General features: G+C 44.3%; 39 non-coding genes and 1 pseudogene across 39 annotated transcripts; all 40 read left to right on the top strand.

The window, feature by feature from the left end:
• The first annotated feature begins 113 nt into the window (after positions 1-113).
• LOC123992123 lies at positions 114-232 on the top strand. Its single transcript, XR_006831212.1, has one exon. It is a non-coding gene; the product is annotated as a 5S ribosomal RNA (ribosomal RNA).
• A 242-nt stretch (positions 233-474) lies between these two features.
• Positions 475-593, top strand: LOC123992111. The gene has a single exon (XR_006831202.1). It is a non-coding gene; the product is annotated as a 5S ribosomal RNA (ribosomal RNA).
• A 242-nt stretch (positions 594-835) lies between these two features.
• On the top strand, positions 836-954 carry LOC123992099. Its single transcript, XR_006831191.1, has one exon. It is a non-coding gene; the product is annotated as a 5S ribosomal RNA (ribosomal RNA).
• Positions 955-1,192: 238 nt separating this feature from the next.
• LOC123992087 lies at positions 1,193-1,311 on the top strand. Its single transcript, XR_006831179.1, has one exon. It is a non-coding gene; the product is annotated as a 5S ribosomal RNA (ribosomal RNA).
• Positions 1,312-1,553: 242 nt separating this feature from the next.
• On the top strand, positions 1,554-1,672 carry LOC123992076. The gene has a single exon (XR_006831168.1). It is a non-coding gene; the product is annotated as a 5S ribosomal RNA (ribosomal RNA).
• Positions 1,673-1,914: 242 nt separating this feature from the next.
• On the top strand, positions 1,915-2,033 carry LOC123992063. Its single transcript, XR_006831156.1, has one exon. It is a non-coding gene; the product is annotated as a 5S ribosomal RNA (ribosomal RNA).
• A 242-nt stretch (positions 2,034-2,275) lies between these two features.
• On the top strand, positions 2,276-2,394 carry LOC123992052. The gene has a single exon (XR_006831145.1). It is a non-coding gene; the product is annotated as a 5S ribosomal RNA (ribosomal RNA).
• Positions 2,395-2,636: 242 nt separating this feature from the next.
• On the top strand, positions 2,637-2,755 carry LOC123992041. Its single transcript, XR_006831134.1, has one exon. It is a non-coding gene; the product is annotated as a 5S ribosomal RNA (ribosomal RNA).
• Positions 2,756-2,996: 241 nt separating this feature from the next.
• LOC123992029 lies at positions 2,997-3,115 on the top strand. The gene has a single exon (XR_006831123.1). It is a non-coding gene; the product is annotated as a 5S ribosomal RNA (ribosomal RNA).
• A 242-nt stretch (positions 3,116-3,357) lies between these two features.
• LOC123992018 lies at positions 3,358-3,476 on the top strand. The gene has a single exon (XR_006831112.1). It is a non-coding gene; the product is annotated as a 5S ribosomal RNA (ribosomal RNA).
• A 241-nt stretch (positions 3,477-3,717) lies between these two features.
• Positions 3,718-3,836, top strand: LOC123992006. The gene has a single exon (XR_006831101.1). It is a non-coding gene; the product is annotated as a 5S ribosomal RNA (ribosomal RNA).
• A 241-nt stretch (positions 3,837-4,077) lies between these two features.
• On the top strand, positions 4,078-4,196 carry LOC123991995. The gene has a single exon (XR_006831090.1). It is a non-coding gene; the product is annotated as a 5S ribosomal RNA (ribosomal RNA).
• A 242-nt stretch (positions 4,197-4,438) lies between these two features.
• Positions 4,439-4,557, top strand: LOC123991984. Its single transcript, XR_006831079.1, has one exon. It is a non-coding gene; the product is annotated as a 5S ribosomal RNA (ribosomal RNA).
• A 242-nt stretch (positions 4,558-4,799) lies between these two features.
• Positions 4,800-4,918, top strand: LOC123991971. Its single transcript, XR_006831067.1, has one exon. It is a non-coding gene; the product is annotated as a 5S ribosomal RNA (ribosomal RNA).
• A 242-nt stretch (positions 4,919-5,160) lies between these two features.
• LOC123991959 lies at positions 5,161-5,279 on the top strand. Its single transcript, XR_006831055.1, has one exon. It is a non-coding gene; the product is annotated as a 5S ribosomal RNA (ribosomal RNA).
• A 242-nt stretch (positions 5,280-5,521) lies between these two features.
• On the top strand, positions 5,522-5,640 carry LOC123991946. The gene has a single exon (XR_006831042.1). It is a non-coding gene; the product is annotated as a 5S ribosomal RNA (ribosomal RNA).
• Positions 5,641-5,881: 241 nt separating this feature from the next.
• On the top strand, positions 5,882-6,000 carry LOC123991934. Its single transcript, XR_006831031.1, has one exon. It is a non-coding gene; the product is annotated as a 5S ribosomal RNA (ribosomal RNA).
• A 241-nt stretch (positions 6,001-6,241) lies between these two features.
• Positions 6,242-6,360, top strand: LOC123991922. The gene has a single exon (XR_006831019.1). It is a non-coding gene; the product is annotated as a 5S ribosomal RNA (ribosomal RNA).
• A 242-nt stretch (positions 6,361-6,602) lies between these two features.
• LOC123991911 lies at positions 6,603-6,721 on the top strand. The gene has a single exon (XR_006831008.1). It is a non-coding gene; the product is annotated as a 5S ribosomal RNA (ribosomal RNA).
• Positions 6,722-6,963: 242 nt separating this feature from the next.
• LOC123991906 lies at positions 6,964-7,082 on the top strand. Its single transcript, XR_006831005.1, has one exon. It is a non-coding gene; the product is annotated as a 5S ribosomal RNA (ribosomal RNA).
• A 242-nt stretch (positions 7,083-7,324) lies between these two features.
• On the top strand, positions 7,325-7,443 carry LOC123991898. The gene has a single exon (XR_006831004.1). It is a non-coding gene; the product is annotated as a 5S ribosomal RNA (ribosomal RNA).
• Positions 7,444-7,685: 242 nt separating this feature from the next.
• LOC123991887 lies at positions 7,686-7,804 on the top strand. Its single transcript, XR_006831001.1, has one exon. It is a non-coding gene; the product is annotated as a 5S ribosomal RNA (ribosomal RNA).
• A 242-nt stretch (positions 7,805-8,046) lies between these two features.
• On the top strand, positions 8,047-8,165 carry LOC123991876. Its single transcript, XR_006830990.1, has one exon. It is a non-coding gene; the product is annotated as a 5S ribosomal RNA (ribosomal RNA).
• A 242-nt stretch (positions 8,166-8,407) lies between these two features.
• On the top strand, positions 8,408-8,523 carry LOC123991896 (annotated as a pseudogene).
• A 242-nt stretch (positions 8,524-8,765) lies between these two features.
• Positions 8,766-8,884, top strand: LOC123991864. The gene has a single exon (XR_006830978.1). It is a non-coding gene; the product is annotated as a 5S ribosomal RNA (ribosomal RNA).
• Positions 8,885-9,126: 242 nt separating this feature from the next.
• Positions 9,127-9,245, top strand: LOC123991852. The gene has a single exon (XR_006830966.1). It is a non-coding gene; the product is annotated as a 5S ribosomal RNA (ribosomal RNA).
• A 242-nt stretch (positions 9,246-9,487) lies between these two features.
• On the top strand, positions 9,488-9,606 carry LOC123991840. The gene has a single exon (XR_006830954.1). It is a non-coding gene; the product is annotated as a 5S ribosomal RNA (ribosomal RNA).
• Positions 9,607-9,848: 242 nt separating this feature from the next.
• LOC123991828 lies at positions 9,849-9,967 on the top strand. Its single transcript, XR_006830943.1, has one exon. It is a non-coding gene; the product is annotated as a 5S ribosomal RNA (ribosomal RNA).
• A 242-nt stretch (positions 9,968-10,209) lies between these two features.
• Positions 10,210-10,328, top strand: LOC123991817. The gene has a single exon (XR_006830932.1). It is a non-coding gene; the product is annotated as a 5S ribosomal RNA (ribosomal RNA).
• Positions 10,329-10,571: 243 nt separating this feature from the next.
• Positions 10,572-10,690, top strand: LOC123991804. The gene has a single exon (XR_006830921.1). It is a non-coding gene; the product is annotated as a 5S ribosomal RNA (ribosomal RNA).
• Positions 10,691-10,932: 242 nt separating this feature from the next.
• On the top strand, positions 10,933-11,051 carry LOC123991792. The gene has a single exon (XR_006830910.1). It is a non-coding gene; the product is annotated as a 5S ribosomal RNA (ribosomal RNA).
• Positions 11,052-11,292: 241 nt separating this feature from the next.
• Positions 11,293-11,411, top strand: LOC123991780. Its single transcript, XR_006830899.1, has one exon. It is a non-coding gene; the product is annotated as a 5S ribosomal RNA (ribosomal RNA).
• Positions 11,412-11,640: 229 nt separating this feature from the next.
• On the top strand, positions 11,641-11,759 carry LOC123991769. The gene has a single exon (XR_006830888.1). It is a non-coding gene; the product is annotated as a 5S ribosomal RNA (ribosomal RNA).
• Positions 11,760-12,001: 242 nt separating this feature from the next.
• LOC123991757 lies at positions 12,002-12,120 on the top strand. The gene has a single exon (XR_006830877.1). It is a non-coding gene; the product is annotated as a 5S ribosomal RNA (ribosomal RNA).
• A 242-nt stretch (positions 12,121-12,362) lies between these two features.
• Positions 12,363-12,481, top strand: LOC123991745. Its single transcript, XR_006830866.1, has one exon. It is a non-coding gene; the product is annotated as a 5S ribosomal RNA (ribosomal RNA).
• A 242-nt stretch (positions 12,482-12,723) lies between these two features.
• On the top strand, positions 12,724-12,842 carry LOC123991733. The gene has a single exon (XR_006830855.1). It is a non-coding gene; the product is annotated as a 5S ribosomal RNA (ribosomal RNA).
• A 241-nt stretch (positions 12,843-13,083) lies between these two features.
• LOC123992138 lies at positions 13,084-13,202 on the top strand. The gene has a single exon (XR_006831224.1). It is a non-coding gene; the product is annotated as a 5S ribosomal RNA (ribosomal RNA).
• A 242-nt stretch (positions 13,203-13,444) lies between these two features.
• Positions 13,445-13,563, top strand: LOC123992070. The gene has a single exon (XR_006831162.1). It is a non-coding gene; the product is annotated as a 5S ribosomal RNA (ribosomal RNA).
• A 242-nt stretch (positions 13,564-13,805) lies between these two features.
• Positions 13,806-13,924, top strand: LOC123991952. Its single transcript, XR_006831048.1, has one exon. It is a non-coding gene; the product is annotated as a 5S ribosomal RNA (ribosomal RNA).
• A 242-nt stretch (positions 13,925-14,166) lies between these two features.
• LOC123991846 lies at positions 14,167-14,285 on the top strand. The gene has a single exon (XR_006830960.1). It is a non-coding gene; the product is annotated as a 5S ribosomal RNA (ribosomal RNA).
• The last annotated feature ends 148 nt before the right edge of the window (positions 14,286-14,433 follow it).

Here is a 14,433-nt window from a genome sequence, read left to right as displayed (position 1 = left end):
CAAGTTCTTCCACTTTTGAGTGACACAAAGATGCTTATCGACATGGTGAAAATGCAACAGCTGTTAATCACACCCACTTTGACTTTATATAGTGCACCAAGAGATAGTTTCTCGCTTACGACCACACCGGCCTGAGTACGCCTGATCTCGTCTGATCTCGGAAGCTAAGCAGGTTCGGGCCTGGTTAGTACTTGGATGGGAGACCGCCTGGGAATACCAGGTGCTGTAAGCTTTTTGTCAACCCTTTGTCCGTTTCTTCCCACAAGGCTGAAATATGTGCCGTCGCTTTGAAATAAGTAAGCAAGGTTAGTTTGTATTTCATCCAACAATCTGTGCTACAAATTATGGCTACATTATATGCAAGTTCTTCCACTTTTTGAGTGACACAAAGATGCTTATCGACATGGTGAAAATGCAACAGCTGTTAATCACACCCACTTTGACTTTATATAGTGCACCAAGAGATAGTTTCTCGCTTACGACCACACCGGCCTGAGTACGCCTGATCTCGTCTGATCTCGGAAGCTAAGCAGGTTCGGGCCTGGTTAGTACTTGGATGGGAGACCGCCTGGGAATACCAGGTGCTGTAAGCTTTTTGTCAACCCTTTGTCCGTTTCTTCCCACAAGGCTGAAATATGTGCCGTCGCTTTGAAATAAGTAAGCAAGGTTAGTTTGTATTTCATCCAACAATCTGTGCTACAAATTATGGCTACATTATATGCAAGTTCTTCCACTTTTTGAGTGACACAAAGATGCTTATCGACATGGTGAAAATGCAACAGCTGTTAATCACACCCACTTTGACTTTATATAGTGCACCAAGAGATAGTTTCTCGCTTACGACCACACCGGCCTGAGTACGCCTGATCTCGTCTGATCTCGGAAGCTAAGCAGGTTCGGGCCTGGTTAGTACTTGGATGGGAGACCGCCTGGGAATACCAGGTGCTGTAAGCTTTTTGTCAACCCTTTGTCCGTTTCTTCCCACAAGGCTGAAATATGTGCCGTCGCTTTGAAATAAGTAAGGTTAGTTTGTATTTCATCCAACAATCTGTGCTACAAATTATGGCTACATTATATGCAAGTTCTTCCACTTTTTGAGTGACACAAAGATGCTTATCGACATGGTGAAAATGCAACAGCTGTTAATCACACCCACTTTGACTTTATATAGTGCACCAAGAGATAGTTTCTCGCTTACGACCACACCGGCCTGAGTACGCCTGATCTCGTCTGATCTCGGAAGCTAAGCAGGTTCGGGCCTGGTTAGTACTTGGATGGGAGACCGCCTGGGAATACCAGGTGCTGTAAGCTTTTTGTCAACCCTTTGTCCGTTTCTTCCCACAAGGCTGAAATATGTGCCGTCGCTTTGAAATAAGTAAGCAAGGTTAGTTTGTATTTCATCCAACAATCTGTGCTACAAATTATGGCTACATTATATGCAAGTTCTTCCACTTTTTGAGTGACACAAAGATGCTTATCGACATGGTGAAAATGCAACAGCTGTTAATCACACCCACTTTGACTTTATATAGTGCACCAAGAGATAGTTTCTCGCTTACGACCACACCGGCCTGAGTACGCCTGATCTCGTCTGATCTCGGAAGCTAAGCAGGTTCGGGCCTGGTTAGTACTTGGATGGGAGACCGCCTGGGAATACCAGGTGCTGTAAGCTTTTTGTCAACCCTTTGTCCGTTTCTTCCCACAAGGCTGAAATATGTGCCGTCGCTTTGAAATAAGTAAGCAAGGTTAGTTTGTATTTCATCCAACAATCTGTGCTACAAATTATGGCTACATTATATGCAAGTTCTTCCACTTTTTGAGTGACACAAAGATGCTTATCGACATGGTGAAAATGCAACAGCTGTTAATCACACCCACTTTGACTTTATATAGTGCACCAAGAGATAGTTTCTCGCTTACGACCACACCGGCCTGAGTACGCCTGATCTCGTCTGATCTCGGAAGCTAAGCAGGTTCGGGCCTGGTTAGTACTTGGATGGGAGACCGCCTGGGAATACCAGGTGCTGTAAGCTTTTTGTCAACCCTTTGTCCGTTTCTTCCCACAAGGCTGAAATATGTGCCGTCGCTTTGAAATAAGTAAGCAAGGTTAGTTTGTATTTCATCCAACAATCTGTGCTACAAATTATGGCTACATTATATGCAAGTTCTTCCACTTTTTGAGTGACACAAAGATGCTTATCGACATGGTGAAAATGCAACAGCTGTTAATCACACCCACTTTGACTTTATATAGTGCACCAAGAGATAGTTTCTCGCTTACGACCACACCGGCCTGAGTACGCCTGATCTCGTCTGATCTCGGAAGCTAAGCAGGTTCGGGCCTGGTTAGTACTTGGATGGGAGACCGCCTGGGAATACCAGGTGCTGTAAGCTTTTTGTCAACCCTTTGTCCGTTTCTTCCCACAAGGCTGAAATATGTGCCGTCGCTTTGAAATAAGTAAGCAAGGTTAGTTTGTATTTCATCCAACAATCTGTGCTACAAATTATGGCTACATTATATGCAAGTTCTTCCACTTTTTGAGTGACACAAAGATGCTTATCGACATGGTGAAAATGCAACAGCTGTTAATCACACCCACTTTGACTTTATATAGTGCACCAAGAGATAGTTTCTCGCTTACGACCACACCGGCCTGAGTACGCCTGATCTCGTCTGATCTCGGAAGCTAAGCAGGTTCGGGCCTGGTTAGTACTTGGATGGGAGACCGCCTGGGAATACCAGGTGCTGTAAGCTTTTGTCAACCCTTTGTCCGTTTCTTCCCACAAGGCTGAAATATGTGCCGTCGCTTTGAAATAAGTAAGCAAGGTTAGTTTGTATTTCATCCAACAATCTGTGCTACAAATTATGGCTACATTATATGCAAGTTCTTCCACTTTTTGAGTGACACAAAGATGCTTATCGACATGGTGAAAATGCAACAGCTGTTAATCACACCCACTTTGACTTTATATAGTGCACCAAGAGATAGTTTCTCGCTTACGACCACACCGGCCTGAGTACGCCTGATCTCGTCTGATCTCGGAAGCTAAGCAGGTTCGGGCCTGGTTAGTACTTGGATGGGAGACCGCCTGGGAATACCAGGTGCTGTAAGCTTTTTGTCAACCCTTTGTCCGTTTCTTCCCACAAGGCTGAAATATGTGCCGTCGCTTTGAAATAAGTAAGCAAGGTTAGTTTGTATTTCATCCAACAATCTGTGCTACAAATTATGGCTACATTATATGCAAGTTCTTCCACTTTTTGAGTGACACAAAGATGCTTATCGACATGGTGAAAATGCAACAGCTGTTAATCACACCCACTTTGACTTTATATAGTGCACCAAGAGATAGTTTCTCGCTTACGACCACACCGGCCTGAGTACGCCTGATCTCGTCTGATCTCGGAAGCTAAGCAGGTTCGGGCCTGGTTAGTACTTGGATGGGAGACCGCCTGGGAATACCAGGTGCTGTAAGCTTTTGTCAACCCTTTGTCCGTTTCTTCCCACAAGGCTGAAATATGTGCCGTCGCTTTGAAATAAGTAAGCAAGGTTAGTTTGTATTTCATCCAACAATCTGTGCTACAAATTATGGCTACATTATATGCAAGTTCTTCCACTTTTTGAGTGACACAAAGATGCTTATCGACATGGTGAAAATGCAACAGCTGTTAATCACACCCACTTTGACTTTATATAGTGCACCAAGAGATAGTTTCTCGCTTACGACCACACCGGCCTGAGTACGCCTGATCTCGTCTGATCTCGGAAGCTAAGCAGGTTCGGGCCTGGTTAGTACTTGGATGGGAGACCGCCTGGGAATACCAGGTGCTGTAAGCTTTTTGTCAACCCTTTGTCCGTTTCTTCCCACAAGGCTGAAATATGTGCCGTCGCTTTGAAATAAGTAAGCAAGGTTAGTTTGTATTTCATCCAACAATCTGTGCTACAAATTATGGCTACATTATATGCAAGTTCTTCAACTTTTTGAGTGACACAAAGATGCTTATCGACATGGTGAAATGCAACAGCTGTTAATCACACCCACTTTGACTTTATATAGTGCACCAAGAGATAGTTTCTCGCTTACGACCACACCGGCCTGAGTACGCCTGATCTCGTCTGATCTCGGAAGCTAAGCAGGTTCGGGCCTGGTTAGTACTTGGATGGGAGACCGCCTGGGAATACCAGGTGCTGTAAGCTTTTTGTCAACCCTTTGTCCGTTTCTTCCCACAAGGCTGAAATATGTGCCGTCGCTTTGAAATAAGTAAGCAAGGTTAGTTTGTATTTCATCCAACAATCTGTGCTACAAATTATGGCTACATTATATGCAAGTTCTTCCACTTTTTGAGTGACACAAAGATGCTTATCGACATGGTGAAAATGCAACAGCTGTTAATCACACCCACTTTGACTTTATATAGTGCACCAAGAGATAGTTTCTCGCTTACGACCACACCGGCCTGAGTACGCCTGATCTCGTCTGATCTCGGAAGCTAAGCAGGTTCGGGCCTGGTTAGTACTTGGATGGGAGACCGCCTGGGAATACCAGGTGCTGTAAGCTTTTTGTCAACCCTTTGTCCGTTTCTTCCCACAAGGCTGAAATATGTGCCGTCGCTTTGAAATAAGTAAGCAAGGTTAGTTTGTATTTCATCCAACAATCTGTGCTACAAATTATGGCTACATTATATGCAAGTTCTTCCACTTTTTGAGTGACACAAAGATGCTTATCGACATGGTGAAAATGCAACAGCTGTTAATCACACCCACTTTGACTTTATATAGTGCACCAAGAGATAGTTTCTCGCTTACGACCACACCGGCCTGAGTACGCCTGATCTCGTCTGATCTCGGAAGCTAAGCAGGTTCGGGCCTGGTTAGTACTTGGATGGGAGACCGCCTGGGAATACCAGGTGCTGTAAGCTTTTTGTCAACCCTTTGTCCGTTTCTTCCCACAAGGCTGAAATATGTGCCGTCGCTTTGAAATAAGTAAGCAAGGTTAGTTTGTATTTCATCCAACAATCTGTGCTACAAATTATGGCTACATTATATGCAAGTTCTTCCACTTTTTGAGTGACACAAAGATGCTTATCGACATGGTGAAAATGCAACAGCTGTTAATCACACCCACTTTGACTTTATATAGTGCACCAAGAGATAGTTTCTCGCTTACGACCACACCGGCCTGAGTACGCCTGATCTCGTCTGATCTCGGAAGCTAAGCAGGTTCGGGCCTGGTTAGTACTTGGATGGGAGACCGCCTGGGAATACCAGGTGCTGTAAGCTTTTTGTCAACCCTTTGTCCGTTTCTTCCCACAAGGCTGAAATATGTGCCGTCGCTTTGAAATAAGTAAGCAAGGTTAGTTTGTATTTCATCCAACAATCTGTGCTACAAATTATGGCTACATTATATGCAAGTTCTTCCACTTTTTGAGTGACACAAAGATGCTTATCGACATGGTGAAAATGCAACAGCTGTTAATCACACCCACTTTGACTTTATATAGTGCACCAAGAGATAGTTTCTCGCTTACGACCACACCGGCCTGAGTACGCCTGATCTCGTCTGATCTCGGAAGCTAAGCAGGTTCGGGCCTGGTTAGTACTTGGATGGGAGACCGCCTGGGAATACCAGGTGCTGTAAGCTTTTGTCAACCCTTTGTCCGTTTCTTCCCACAAGGCTGAAATATGTGCCGTCGCTTTGAAATAAGTAAGCAAGGTTAGTTTGTATTTCATCCAACAATCTGTGCTACAAATTATGGCTACATTATATGCAAGTTCTTCCACTTTTTGAGTGACACAAAGATGCTTATCGACATGGTGAAAATGCAACAGCTGTTAATCACACCCACTTTGACTTTATATAGTGCACCAAGAGATAGTTTCTCGCTTACGACCACACCGGCCTGAGTACGCCTGATCTCGTCTGATCTCGGAAGCTAAGCAGGTTCGGGCCTGGTTAGTACTTGGATGGGAGACCGCCTGGGAATACCAGGTGCTGTAAGCTTTTTGTCAACCCTTGTCCGTTTCTTCCCACAAGGCTGAAATATGTGCCGTCGCTTTGAAATAAGTAAGCAAGGTTAGTTTGTATTTCATCCAACAATCTGTGCTACAAATTATGGCTACATTATATGCAAGTTCTTCCACTTTTTGAGTGACACAAAGATGCTTATCGACATGGTGAAAATGCAACAGCTGTTAATCACACCCACTTTGACTTTATATAGTGCACCAAGAGATAGTTTCTCGCTTACGACCACACCGGCCTGAGTACGCCTGATCTCGTCTGATCTCGGAAGCTAAGCAGGTTCGGGCCTGGTTAGTACTTGGATGGGAGACCGCCTGGGAATACCAGGTGCTGTAAGCTTTTTGTCAACCCTTTGTCCGTTTCTTCCCACAAGGCTGAAATATGTGCCGTCGCTTTGAAATAAGTAAGCAAGGTTAGTTTGTATTTCATCCAACAATCTGTGCTACAAATTATGGCTACATTATATGCAAGTTCTTCCACTTTTTGAGTGACACAAAGATGCTTATCGACATGGTGAAAATGCAACAGCTGTTAATCACACCCACTTTGACTTTATATAGTGCACCAAGAGATAGTTTCTCGCTTACGACCACACCGGCCTGAGTACGCCTGATCTCGTCTGATCTCGGAAGCTAAGCAGGTTCGGGCCTGGTTAGTACTTGGATGGGAGACCGCCTGGGAATACCAGGTGCTGTAAGCTTTTTGTCAACCCTTTGTCCGTTTCTTCCCACAAGGCTGAAATATGTGCCGTCGCTTTGAAATAAGTAAGCAAGGTTAGTTTGTATTTCATCCAACAATCTGTGCTACAAATTATGGCTACATTATATGCAAGTTCTTCCACTTTTTGAGTGACACAAAGATGCTTATCGACATGGTGAAAATGCAACAGCTGTTAATCACACCCACTTTGACTTTATATAGTGCACCAAGAGATAGTTTCTCGCTTACGACCACACCGGCCTGAGTACGCCTGATCTCGTCTGATCTCGGAAGCTAAGCAGGTTCGGGCCTGGTTAGTACTTGGATGGGAGACCGCCTGGGAATACCAGGTGCTGTAAGCTTTTTGTCAACCCTTTGTCCGTTTCTTCCCACAAGGCTGAAATATGTGCCGTCGCTTTGAAATAAGTAAGCAAGGTTAGTTTGTATTTCATCCAACAATCTGTGCTACAAATTATGGCTACATTATATGCAAGTTCTTCCACTTTTTGAGTGACACAAAGATGCTTATCGACATGGTGAAAATGCAACAGCTGTTAATCACACCCACTTTGACTTTATATAGTGCACCAAGAGATAGTTTCTCGCTTACGACCACACCGGCCTGAGTACGCCTGATCTCGTCTGATCTCGGAAGCTAAGCAGGTTCGGGCCTGGTTAGTACTTGGATGGGAGACCGCCTGGGAATACCAGGTGCTGTAAGCTTTTTGTCAACCCTTTGTCCGTTTCTTCCCACAAGGCTGAAATATGTGCCGTCGCTTTGAAATAAGTAAGCAAGGTTAGTTTGTATTTCATCCAACAATCTGTGCTACAAATTATGGCTACATTATATGCAAGTTCTTCCACTTTTTGAGTGACACAAAGATGCTTATCGACATGGTGAAAATGCAACAGCTGTTAATCACACCCACTTTGACTTTATATAGTGCACCAAGAGATAGTTTCTCGCTTACGACCACACCGGCCTGAGTACGCCTGATCTCGTCTGATCTCGGAAGCTAAGCAGGTTCGGGCCTGGTTAGTACTTGGATGGGAGACCGCCTGGGAATACCAGGTGCTGTAAGCTTTTTGTCAACCCTTTGTCCGTTTCTTCCCACAAGGCTGAAATATGTGCCGTCGCTTTGAAATAAGTAAGCAAGGTTAGTTTGTATTTCATCCAACAATCTGTGCTACAAATTATGGCTACATTATATGCAAGTTCTTCCACTTTTTGAGTGACACAAAGATGCTTATCGACATGGTGAAAATGCAACAGCTGTTAATCACACCCACTTTGACTTTATATAGTGCACCAAGAGATAGTTTCTCGCTTACGACCACACCGGCCTGAGTACGCCTGATCTCGTCTGATCTCGGAAGCTAAGCAGGTTCGGGCCTGGTTAGTACTTGGATGGGAGACCGCCTGGGAATACCAGGTGCTGTAAGCTTTTTGTCAACCCTTTGTCCGTTTCTTCCCACAAGGCTGAAATATGTGCCGTCGCTTTGAAATAAGTAAGCAAGGTTAGTTTGTATTTCATCCAACAATCTGTGCTACAAATTATGGCTACATTATATGCAAGTTCTTCCACTTTTTGAGTGACACAAAGATGCTTATCGACATGGTGAAAATGCAACAGCTGTTAATCACACCCACTTTGACTTTATATAGTGCACCAAGAGATAGTTTCTCGCTTACGACCACACCGGCCTGAGTACGCCTGATCTCGTCTGATCTCGGAAGCTAAGCAGGTTCGGGCCTGGTTAGTACTTGGATGGGAGACCGCCTGGGAATACCAGGTGTAAGCTTTTTGTCAACCCTTTGTCCGTTTCTTCCCACAAGGCTGAAATATGTGCCGTCGCTTTGAAATAAGTAAGCAAGGTTAGTTTGTATTTCATCCAACAATCTGTGCTACAAATTATGGCTACATTATATGCAAGTTCTTCCACTTTTTGAGTGACACAAAGATGCTTATCGACATGGTGAAAATGCAACAGCTGTTAATCACACCCACTTTGACTTTATATAGTGCACCAAGAGATAGTTTCTCGCTTACGACCACACCGGCCTGAGTACGCCTGATCTCGTCTGATCTCGGAAGCTAAGCAGGTTCGGGCCTGGTTAGTACTTGGATGGGAGACCGCCTGGGAATACCAGGTGCTGTAAGCTTTTTGTCAACCCTTTGTCCGTTTCTTCCCACAAGGCTGAAATATGTGCCGTCGCTTTGAAATAAGTAAGCAAGGTTAGTTTGTATTTCATCCAACAATCTGTGCTACAAATTATGGCTACATTATATGCAAGTTCTTCCACTTTTTGAGTGACACAAAGATGCTTATCGACATGGTGAAAATGCAACAGCTGTTAATCACACCCACTTTGACTTTATATAGTGCACCAAGAGATAGTTTCTCGCTTACGACCACACCGGCCTGAGTACGCCTGATCTCGTCTGATCTCGGAAGCTAAGCAGGTTCGGGCCTGGTTAGTACTTGGATGGGAGACCGCCTGGGAATACCAGGTGCTGTAAGCTTTTTGTCAACCCTTTGTCCGTTTCTTCCCACAAGGCTGAAATATGTGCCGTCGCTTTGAAATAAGTAAGCAAGGTTAGTTTGTATTTCATCCAACAATCTGTGCTACAAATTATGGCTACATTATATGCAAGTTCTTCCACTTTTTGAGTGACACAAAGATGCTTATCGACATGGTGAAAATGCAACAGCTGTTAATCACACCCACTTTGACTTTATATAGTGCACCAAGAGATAGTTTCTCGCTTACGACCACACCGGCCTGAGTACGCCTGATCTCGTCTGATCTCGGAAGCTAAGCAGGTTCGGGCCTGGTTAGTACTTGGATGGGAGACCGCCTGGGAATACCAGGTGCTGTAAGCTTTTTGTCAACCCTTTGTCCGTTTCTTCCCACAAGGCTGAAATATGTGCCGTCGCTTTGAAATAAGTAAGCAAGGTTAGTTTGTATTTCATCCAACAATCTGTGCTACAAATTATGGCTACATTATATGCAAGTTCTTCCACTTTTTGAGTGACACAAAGATGCTTATCGACATGGTGAAAATGCAACAGCTGTTAATCACACCCACTTTGACTTTATATAGTGCACCAAGAGATAGTTTCTCGCTTACGACCACACCGGCCTGAGTACGCCTGATCTCGTCTGATCTCGGAAGCTAAGCAGGTTCGGGCCTGGTTAGTACTTGGATGGGAGACCGCCTGGGAATACCAGGTGCTGTAAGCTTTTTGTCAACCCTTTGTCCGTTTCTTCCCACAAGGCTGAAATATGTGCCGTCGCTTTGAAATAAGTAAGCAAGGTTAGTTTGTATTTCATCCAACAATCTGTGCTACAAATTATGGCTACATTATATGCAAGTTCTTCCACTTTTTGAGTGACACAAAGATGCTTATCGACATGGTGAAAATGCAACAGCTGTTAATCACACCCACTTTGACTTTATATAGTGCACCAAGAGATAGTTTCTCGCTTACGACCACACCGGCCTGAGTACGCCTGATCTCGTCTGATCTCGGAAGCTAAGCAGGTTCGGGCCTGGTTAGTACTTGGATGGGAGACCGCCTGGGAATACCAGGTGCTGTAAGCTTTTTTGTCAACCCTTTGTCCGTTTCTTCCCACAAGGCTGAAATATGTGCCGTCGCTTTGAAATAAGTAAGCAAGGTTAGTTTGTATTTCATCCAACAATCTGTGCTACAAATTATGGCTACATTATATGCAAGTTCTTCCACTTTTTGAGTGACACAAAGATGCTTATCGACATGGTGAAAATGCAACAGCTGTTAATCACACCCACTTTGACTTTATATAGTGCACCAAGAGATAGTTTCTCGCTTACGACCACACCGGCCTGAGTACGCCTGATCTCGTCTGATCTCGGAAGCTAAGCAGGTTCGGGCCTGGTTAGTACTTGGATGGGAGACCGCCTGGGAATACCAGGTGCTGTAAGCTTTTTGTCAACCCTTTGTCCGTTTCTTCCCACAAGGCTGAAATATGTGCCGTCGCTTTGAAATAAGTAAGCAAGGTTAGTTTGTATTTCATCCAACAATCTGTGCTACAAATTATGGCTACATTATATGCAAGTTCTTCCACTTTTTGAGTGACACAAAGATGCTTATCGACATGGTGAAAATGCAACAGCTGTTAATCACACCCACTTTGACTTTATATAGTGCACCAAGAGATAGTTTCTCGCTTACGACCACACCGGCCTGAGTACGCCTGATCTCGTCTGATCTCGGAAGCTAAGCAGGTTCGGGCCTGGTTAGTACTTGGATGGGAGACCGCCTGGGAATACCAGGTGCTGTAAGCTTTTGTCAACCCTTTGTCCGTTTCTTCCCACAAGGCTGAAATATGTGCCGTCGCTTTGAAATAAGTAAGCAAGGTTAGTTTGTATTTCATCCAACAATCTGTGCTACAAATTATGGCTACATTATATGCAAGTTCTTCCACTTTTTGAGTGACACAAAGATGCTTATCGACATGGTGAAAATGCAACAGCTGTTAATCACACCCACTTTGACTTTATATAGTGCACCAAGAGATAGTTTCTCGCTTACGACCACACCGGCCTGAGTACGCCTGATCTCGTCTGATCTCGGAAGCTAAGCAGGTTCGGGCCTGGTTAGTACTTGGATGGGAGACCGCCTGGGAATACCAGGTGCTGTAAGCTTTTTGTCAACCCTTTGTCCGTTTCTTCCCACAAGGCTGAAATATGTGCCGTCGCTTTGAAATAAGTAAGCAAGGTTAGTTTGTATTTCATCCAACAATCTGTGCTACATTATATGCAAGTTCTTCAACTTTTTGAGTGACACAAAGATGCTTATCGACATGGTGAAAATGCAACAGCTGTTAATCACACCCACTTTGACTTTATATAGTGCACCAAGAGATAGTTTCTCGCTTACGACCACACCGGCCTGAGTACGCCTGATCTCGTCTGATCTCGGAAGCTAAGCAGGTTCGGGCCTGGTTAGTACTTGGATGGGAGACCGCCTGGGAATACCAGGTGCTGTAAGCTTTTTGTCAACCCTTTGTCCGTTTCTTCCCACAAGGCTGAAATATGTGCCGTCGCTTTGAAATAAGTAAGCAAGGTTAGTTTGTATTTCATCCAACAATCTGTGCTACAAATTATGGCTACATTATATGCAAGTTCTTCCACTTTTTGAGTGACACAAAGATGCTTATCGACATGGTGAAAATGCAACAGCTGTTAATCACACCCACTTTGACTTTATATAGTGCACCAAGAGATAGTTTCTCGCTTACGACCACACCGGCCTGAGTACGCCTGATCTCGTCTGATCTCGGAAGCTAAGCAGGTTCGGGCCTGGTTAGTACTTGGATGGGAGACCGCCTGGGAATACCAGGTGCTGTAAGCTTTTTGTCAACCCTTTGTCCGTTTCTTCCCACAAGGCTGAAATATGTGCCGTCGCTTTGAAATAAGTAAGCAAGGTTAGTTTGTATTTCATCCAACAATCTGTGCTACAAATTATGGCTACATTATATGCAAGTTCTTCCACTTTTTGAGTGACACAAAGATGCTTATCGACATGGTGAAAATGCAACAGCTGTTAATCACACCCACTTTGACTTTATATAGTGCACCAAGAGATAGTTTCTCGCTTACGACCACACCGGCCTGAGTACGCCTGATCTCGTCTGATCTCGGAAGCTAAGCAGGTTCGGGCCTGGTTAGTACTTGGATGGGAGACCGCCTGGGAATACCAGGTGCTGTAAGCTTTTTGTCAACCCTTTGTCCGTTTCTTCCCACAAGGCTGAAATATGTGCCGTCGCTTTGAAATAAGTAAGCAAGGTTAGTTTGTATTTCATCCAACAATCTGTGCTACAAATTATGGCTACATTATATGCAAGTTCTTCCACTTTTTGAGTGACACAAAGATGCTTATCGACATGGTGAAAATGCAACAGCTGTTAATCACACCCACTTTGACTTTATATAGTGCACCAAGAGATAGTTTCTCGCTTACGACCACACCGGCCTGAGTACGCCTGATCTCGTCTGATCTCGGAAGCTAAGCAGGTTCGGGCCTGGTTAGTACTTGGATGGGAGACCGCCTGGGAATACCAGGTGCTGTAAGCTTTTGTCAACCCTTTGTCCGTTTCTTCCCACAAGGCTGAAATATGTGCCGTCGCTTTGAAATAAGTAAGCAAGGTTAGTTTGTATTTCATCCAACAATCTGTGCTACAAATTATGGCTACATTATATGCAAGTTCTTCCACTTTTTGAGTGACACAAAGATGCTTATCGACATGGTGAAAATGCAACAGCTGTTAATCACACCCACTTTGACTTTATATAGTGCACCAAGAGATAGTTTCTCGCTTACGACCACACCGGCCTGAGTACGCCTGATCTCGTCTGATCTCGGAAGCTAAGCAGGTTCGGGCCTGGTTAGTACTTGGATGGGAGACCGCCTGGGAATACCAGGTGCTGTAAGCTTTTTGTCAACCCTTTGTCCGTTTCTTCCCACAAGGCTGAAATATGTGCCGTCGCTTTGAAATAAGTAAGCAAGGTTAGTTTGTATTTCATCCAACAATCTGTGCTACAAATTATGGCTACATTATATGCAAGTTCTTCCACTTTTTGAGTGACACAAAGATGCTTATCGACATGGTGAAAATGCAACAGCTGTTAATCACACCCACTTTGACTTTATATAGTGCACCAAGAGATAGTTTCTCGCTTACGACCACACCGGCCTGAGTACGCCTGATCTCGTCTGATCTCGGAAGCTAAGCAGGTTCGGGCCTGGTTAGTACTTGGATGGGAGACCGCCTGGGAATACCAGGTGCTGTAAGCTTTTTGTCAACCCTTTGTCCGTTTCTTCCCACAAGGCTGAAATATGTGCCGTCGCTTTGAAATAAGTAAGCAAGGTTAGTTTGTATTTCATCCAACAATCTGTGCTACAAATTATGGCTACATTATATGCAAGTTCTTCCACTTTTTGAGTGACACAAAGATGCTTATCGACATGGTGAAAATGCAACAGCTGTTAATCACACCCACTTTGACTTTATATAGTGCACCAAGAGATAGTTTCTCGCTTACGACCACACCGGCCTGAGTACGCCTGATCTCGTCTGATCTCGGAAGCTAAGCAGGTTCGGGCCTGGTTAGTACTTGGATGGGAGACCGCCTGGGAATACCAGGTGCTGTAAGCTTTTTGTCAACCCTTTGTCCGTTTCTTCCCACAAGGCTGAAATATGTGCCGTCGCTTTGAAATAAGTAAGCAAGGTTAGTTTGTATTTCATCCAACAATCTGTGCTACAAATTATGGCTACATTATATGCAAGTTCTTCCACTTTTTGAGTGACACAAAGATGCTTATCGACATGGTGAAAATGCAACAGCTGTTAATCACACCCACTTTGACTTTATATAGTGCACCAAGAGATAGTTTCTCGCTTACGACCACACCGGCCTGAGTACGCCTGATCTCGTCTGATCTCGGAAGCTAAGCAGGTTCGGGCCTGGTTAGTACTTGGATGGGAGACCGCCTGGGAATACCAGGTGCTGTAAGCTTTTTGTCAACCCTTTGTCCGTTTCTTCCCACAAGGCTGAAATATGTGCCGTCGCTTTGAAATAAGTAAGCAAGGTTAGTTTGTATTTCATCCAACAATCTGTGCTACAAATTATGGCTACATTATATGCAAGTTCTTCCACTTTTGAG

This window comes from Oncorhynchus gorbuscha, linkage group LG12 (genome assembly GCF_021184085.1).
Source record: "Oncorhynchus gorbuscha isolate QuinsamMale2020 ecotype Even-year linkage group LG12, OgorEven_v1.0, whole genome shotgun sequence".
In the NCBI taxonomy this organism is placed as follows: Eukaryota; Metazoa; Chordata; class Actinopteri; order Salmoniformes; family Salmonidae; genus Oncorhynchus; species Oncorhynchus gorbuscha.
Note: the sequence above shows the minus strand (reverse complement) of the source record. Positions and strands in the feature narration are given on the sequence as shown.